The sequence below is a fragment of the Marmota marmota genome, unplaced genomic scaffold (assembly GCF_001458135.2).
Source record: "Marmota marmota marmota unplaced genomic scaffold, marMar, whole genome shotgun sequence".
NCBI classification, from domain to species: Eukaryota; Metazoa; Chordata; class Mammalia; order Rodentia; family Sciuridae; genus Marmota; species Marmota marmota.
The window spans coordinates 18,119,154-18,125,806 of record NW_026000026.1 but is presented as its reverse complement, the minus strand read 5'-3'; the positions used below and the strand labels follow the sequence as shown (position 1 = coordinate 18,125,806).

Genomic DNA, 6,653 nt, shown 5'->3' with positions numbered 1-6,653 from the left:
ATATATATATATATATAATCTCATCCTTTTTATCTTCTATATTCTGCTAGGGTTGTCCAAGTTTATTCAAAATTTCTGACTCCAAGTCCAATGTCTGCTTTGTCTATTATTGGTTCAAATCCTCAAATGCACAACTAAAGTATCTTGAAAGCCATTTCTCTTGTAAGCATATTAGTTTTGCTTGTTTATTTGTTTATTTTGGGATTTTTGTATGTTTGTTTGTTTGGGTGCTCAGAATTGAACACAGAGCTTCACACATTGATAAGCACATCCTCGTCCACTGAGCTACACCACCATCCCCTAGTCTTTTTATATCAGATTTTAATTATTTAATTATTATTATTATTTTAATATATTTTAATTATTAGCATATATTTATTCAAATATGTTTCATCTTAAATACTCTACTGTAAACTTATGTGCTTTATTTAACTTACTGCACAATAACTCTTCAGGCAGATACTATGTTATCACCATTAAACAGATGGTAACATTGAGGTATACGGAGAGTAAGTGATCATTGACTATTTTCTGCATCGCCAGTTCTGCTCTGTATTGTCTGTAATGTTGATTGTAATTTTGTCTCTTCATAGTTACATCTTTTGGGATTTTATTTATCTTTTCTTTTATTTCCAAGTCTTCTCAGCTTGCTCCCTTCATATCACATATGGGGATATCACTGATTCATGTTTCATTTCTTATATCAAAACTGCATATTTTCCTGAATTTTGCTGAAAGGGCAATTCAGGTGTGTTCTCAAATGTTCTTCAACTTACTATAATTGATCTATTCCAAAAGAAAGTTCTTTTTGTACCTTGTGAGTAAGTATTTTCTGTCTTATGATGCAGATGCAGATTTTCTCAGAGGGCTCATATGCTGCTTCTTTTTATTTCCTCCTTACTTATCCCCCACCCCAAGCTCACTCCCCAAAAAGGAAGGAAAATCTTTCAGATAGGACTTTTCTGGTAAACAAAATAAGATTTTCTTTGGCTCCTCTTCTCCTCCTTGCTGTTCCTCTGGCTCCTATTTGATCCTCAAGCCCAGAGCTTGTGCCATAGATTGGCCCTTATGATACCCTCTAACCCTCTCTCTGACTGTCCAGTGCTTCTCATCCCCCTATTCACTATGAGTCTGATGGGCCCTGGGGAGTAGAGGCCAGCTGATCTGGTTACTGTGAGAAGATCCCACATTCCCAAAGAATTTGTGCGAATAGTACAAACTCCAACCCTGAATTTCCAAGTACATTCTGGATCAACCTTTTCCCAGAGCTAGTACCACACCCCAGATGTGCACCACCTGCTCTGTCCACTCCCACCCAGAGGCACTGAGTGCTTGCAGCTGAACTGGTGAAAACACATTGCTGGGGTGGGATGGGTCTAGAAGCCCAGCCTTCTCTGCACACAATTCCCGCCAAACACAATTCCCACCAAGCAGAAGTGGAGAAGTCTTTTTTCCCTGAGGTAAAGGCCTTGTTTTGAGATATAGATACAGAGTAGGTGTGGGGAGCTTGAGTCTGCCTTCTGAGGTCTAACTTTCTGCCTTAAGTCTTCATTAAGTTTTGGTGGTAGAAATCGCATGCATACTACAGATTAATACTACAGGTTCTTGTGCTTTAAATGTGGAAATATTTGCATGTTTTCATAAACATTTCAATGGGAAGGTGAAACAGAAGAGATCACCTTAAATGGAAACCCAGAAAAAAGGTCACATGGGGGACAGCAGCTTTCTGTTTCAGCTTCTGGGACCACTGGCTTTCCCTTGCCCACTTACCACTCCCCAAGTCAACCCTGAGCAGGGCACAGAATCCCAGATTCCTATCAAAGAGGGGTGCTGGAGTGAGCAGCATAATTAAATGATTGAGAATGTGGCCTCCAGCGCTGGGGGTATAATTCAGTGGAAGAGCACTTGCTAAGCATGTCTGAAACCCTATATTCAATCCCCAGCATTAAAAAAAAAATGAGAATTTGGACTCTGGAAGCTGGCTGTCTGGGTTCAAATCCCAGGTCCACACTTACTAAATGAATGACACTGGACAAATTAAAATAATAATAATAATCTTTCCATGCCTCAGTTTCCCCACATGTTAAATGTAGCCAACTATAGAACCTCTCTCATAGGGCCACTATGATGAACAAGGTATGGAATCTTTGAAGCACTTACCATAGCACATGGCACATAAAAGCTATTGATTCATTGATTGATTGAAGGGACCAGTACTGGTAACCTCTGGGCCTCTTCTGGACATACATGGTCCATCCTCTGGGCAGCTGGGACTGGAGCTATCCACAGAAGACACCTGCTTTGTCTTGTCCTGACCCTTGATCAGGCTCTGTCCTTAAGGTTCGAGTGAATTCCTTATCTTCAGTACCTCCAGGATCTTTTAGGAGAGGTCATTCATGTAAATAACACCAAAGCCAAAGGCTTTCTATGTGCCTTTAGTTTGCATAAATCACAGGTCCTTACAACACACACTCAGGTCAGTGCTATTATTATCCCCACTGTACAGAAGAAGCAACAGAGGCCCAGAGGGTTATGGCTGTTACACCAAGGAGCTGGGATTCTAACCTGAGAAACCTGAAGGATGAATGTACCTCTCCTCTTTAAGCAGAGAGACTGAGAGTCAGAGACAGGACCCTCCTCTATTAAGAAGCAACTTAAGAGCCCCGAAGACCATCAGTGACTTCACAACTTGCAAATATGTACTGAAGGTCTGAGAGTGAAAAGTTCTTCCTCGACCAATGTCTGGTTATTGTCATTGGTGCCTAGTGGGCAGAGAGCAGGGGTCCTGCTAAACAGCCTACAGTGTACAAGGTGGATCCCCATGGCAAAGCATTACCCAGCCCCAAACGCCAAGAGTGCTGAGATTGTGGAACACAAGGTTTGGGCATGAGTTAGGTCTGTTCATCTTGCTCCTGTGTCTCTGATGAGATTTTTAAAAAATTTTGATACCCCAATTGGCACAGAATTCGGTGCTTTGTAATTTACCTCTGCAGATAGGGATCGCTCTGTGCCTCCCTTCCCCCAACTCAGTCTTCCCACTGTTCCATATTTTGGGGGACAATCTCAGAGCTGCTCTCTAAAACCTCTAAGAAACTGTGGATTTCAGGAAGTGGGGTAGGGATTCCGTTCTTTGGAAAAGTTGAGCTACTGGATAGAAAACTCACCCCTCAGAGCTGATAGAGGATAAAGCACAGAATGTTTTCGATTTCAGAGAGAAGTGACTCTCTGCTCCTTCCATTCAGGAGCTTGTGTTTTGCATTTAAATGACAAGGGGGCTGCTGGGGAGAAGCCAGGGCTGGTCCTCTGCAAGGAGGGAAGTTGTCGCCCCTCTGAAGTGGCTGCGTTAATGTCATGTCGTTACACCGTATTGCTGCACAGGTTAATATAATTGGGTGTCTATGTGTGAGCAATGATCCGTGCCGTGTTACAGCTCTGAAACAAATGACATTTAACCAGCCGGTCTGTAAGGCTCCTTGTTATCTACATGGTGAGCAATTGGAACGGAGAAGGAGTCCTCTCGGTGAGCAACTGATGAATTAGTTGTTGGGTTTCCTCGACAGCCTAGATTTATAAGAGCACAATTCTAACATAATTTATTAGATCTATAAACAGACAGATCCGATGTTTTTACTGAGATTACATCTTGTCACCCTCAGATATTGTGTCACTGACAGCCCTGTTATAATTTAATTTTATTATTCTGACTAAGGTATTGTTTCTGGGGACTTATTTATTTATTTATTTCCACCCCATGAAGAGAGACATGTTCTGGTTTAGCTGGAAAGGAATCGGACACTTTTGTGCTAACTGATCTCTAGTAGCTGCCCTGATGGCTTTTCTGGGCTGTGGCTGTGGTTCTCAAGGACAGGGACAAAGTTTGAATGGGAGCTAGTATGTGACCCCTGGTCCGGGCGTGAAGGGTGGTGTCAGGAAAAGGGCTCAGCAAGTATCTGCGGTGCAATTGGAGCCTGTTGGGAGGATCATCCTTGGTAGGAAGCTTAGCTGGTGACTGACCTACTTCCCTGGAGTCTCCAGCCTTTGTAGAAGGCCTAGGGTTCTCCAGGCCCACCTGTCAGCCAGGACACGGGAAGGTCCACCAGAAGGACCACCATTTACTTGAGCATGAAGCTGGGGCCTCTAGCTGCCTGGCCAGAGCTCTCTGATCTCCCACAGAGGAATCCTAAACCAACTCCCCTGGCAATGTGAAAAGGGAGAGGGGCACGTCCAAGGCCCTTGAAGTAAAGGGGCCACAGGAGTGGGTAACCAATACCTACCAAGAAAGGGATAGCAGATGCCCCAAGAGTTGTACAGGGGGGAGGGAATACTTGAGCTGTGTGTCCCATTCAGCTGGCATGAGACAGTGGGGAAACTCACCACTTAGAGGCAATCTGATGCAGGTCCCATCCCCCTGGGTAACTATGACTTTGAGGATTCCATTTTCCCTTGAAGAGCCATTGCCGGGCATGGTCCCTGCCATCTAGTCCCTAATGAGAATAAAATGATGTCATAAACATAGAGAGGTGTTTCATAAGTTACAGTGCTGGGCAAATGAAGTACATTGATTAGCAACAACATCTCCAAACTCTAGAGATTTTTTTTTTCATCTGGAAGGGATATTTTTTATTTTTAAATTTTTATTTTATAAAAATCTACATACATTTTAAATTTTACTAGGTATTTGCATATAATATAAACTTTTAATTTCCTAATAATCTCTTGAAGGTGAGTGACTTTCTCTTCCCCATTTTATGGGTGAAGAAACTGAGATTCATGGTGCTTACTCAGTTACTCAACTGGTCACTGGAGCAACACCGCGTCTGTGACCTTTCTATACTTTCAAAAGAATCAGCACTTTCTCTGCTCAGGATTGGCGTGGGGCGGAGCATGGATCTGAGAACAATTGGAGGGCAAGTTTGTTGCCAGTCCTGCACTCACCAGCTCAGCCACAGTTAGGTCCCAGGAGAAACAATTTGGTTCAAGTCACCAAAGCCTGGGGTCCGTGAGCTCTAGGGAGTTAGCTCCATTTGCTTTCAGGGCCAACTTCTGTCCCCAAGGCCTCCAGCAATTCTTGGAGTCATTCATGAAGTCTTCATGCCCCATGGTGAGAAAAGAAATTAATATCAGAAGTGGCAGCCAGTGAGTGGCAGCTCCATAACAGGCTTGAACCCCGACCTCTGGGCTACCGCTGGGAACAGCTCAGCCAAGCACATCATTGACTCCCAGAGTCCCGGACCTTGAGATGGGCTTGTGCACTTGGAGGTCACCCAGTCCAGCCCCCTGATTTTACAGATGAGGAGGCTACGTTCCAGAGAGGGGAGGGGGCTTGCCCAAGGTCCCACAGTGAGTCTGGGGGTCAAATGGAACCAGGTCTTTCTGACATTGGGCACCCCATCAGGCGTACCCTGGATGCTTTTCTGAGAGCCAATAAAACACAGGACCCAACAAAACACCAAGTACGCCATGTGCAACTCCTCATGGAGCTATTAAATCATCACTCTGCAAGAGCAGGAGTCCTGGCCAGAAGGGAGTCACACACCCTGTCACCCTGCACCACCTTTGTCTTGAGCCTCTCACCTCGATCCAGGGTGCATTCCAGCCCCATGCTCTCTCCCAGTCGCAGCCCAGACTTACTATTAAGCCAGGGACCTGCTGGCTTTCTGGATCATGTTTTCTCTATTCCCATTAAAAAAAATTTCCTTCCAGACAATTCTGCCTCAGGCCATGCTGGTAAATATTTTCCAGTCTCTCCGGATCCTCAAGACCTCTCCTAAGGACTTTGACCCCAGTTCCTTCAGGAGAGCTAGATGAGAACATAAGCCAAGCTTTCAAAAGTCAACAATTTCGGCTCAAACCTCATACCCTTTCCTGACCCCCAATCCCTTCCCCCCAAAACCCGGTCAGCTTCCAACACCATTTGCCAAGCAGCTCCTGCAGTTTATAATGAGTGATTTCTTGATCAGCAAGTCTCTCCTGCTAGAAGGAGCCCTGAGAGGCCAGATTATGATGCTTTTGTTTGCTGCTGTGTTGCCAGTACTCAGCAGGATGCCAGTGCTCACAGGGCAGGTGCTCAGTAAGTATCTACTCAATGAGAGAATTGCAGGCAAACACATCCTCGTCCGCCCCCAAAGTTGAACTCACCATAGAAGATGGGAAATTCTGGGAGTTCCTAAGGGAGCATCCCATTCCCCTAGGGAGATCTGCTATTGCCCATGCCTGGAAAAGTGTCCCTTGTGGTAGGGGGCTGAGAATGAACACAAAATGGAGGTAACTATAGCAAGCCCCCCACCCCGTCCCCGTCCTGTTTGCTTGCCAAGGTTGCTCTAGTTGCAGGGACTCCTGCTTAGAACCACGTGGTAAAGGTGGTACAAAGCAAGAGGCAGGGCATCCTGGGCCCTGTGGGTCAGAACAGGACAAGTCCAGGCACCATGGGAACCAGGAAGAAGCCCTGTCTTTGGGTTCAGAGGGAAGAGCCACAGCCACGAGAATTGGGATCTAACACAGGGTCTGTGTCTAGACATCAATGGTAGCAGATCAGCAGAAATGCTCAGAGCAACCAAAGCAGCCAAGCTACAGCTCTTCAGAAACAGCTGACCTGGGTCCCCAAGGACCCAATTTCACTCACATGCCTGTCAGGAAAGGAAGGGCTGGTTCAC

At 45.3% G+C, this 6,653-nt stretch overlaps 1 long non-coding RNA gene across 1 annotated transcript in view; it reads right to left on the bottom strand.

Annotated features, from left to right (window-relative positions):
• Nucleotides 1-5,429, bottom strand: part of LOC125618989 — a 20,616-nt gene extending 15,187 nt beyond the window's left edge. The window contains exons 1-2 of the long non-coding RNA XR_007350442.1: nt 4,936-5,429; nt 4,375-4,484 (exon numbers count right to left, since the gene is read on the bottom strand). This is a non-coding gene — a long non-coding RNA (uncharacterized LOC125618989). The remainder of the gene's footprint in view (nt 1-4,374; nt 4,485-4,935) is intronic.
• Nucleotides 5,430-6,653: the final 1,224 nt, after the last annotated feature.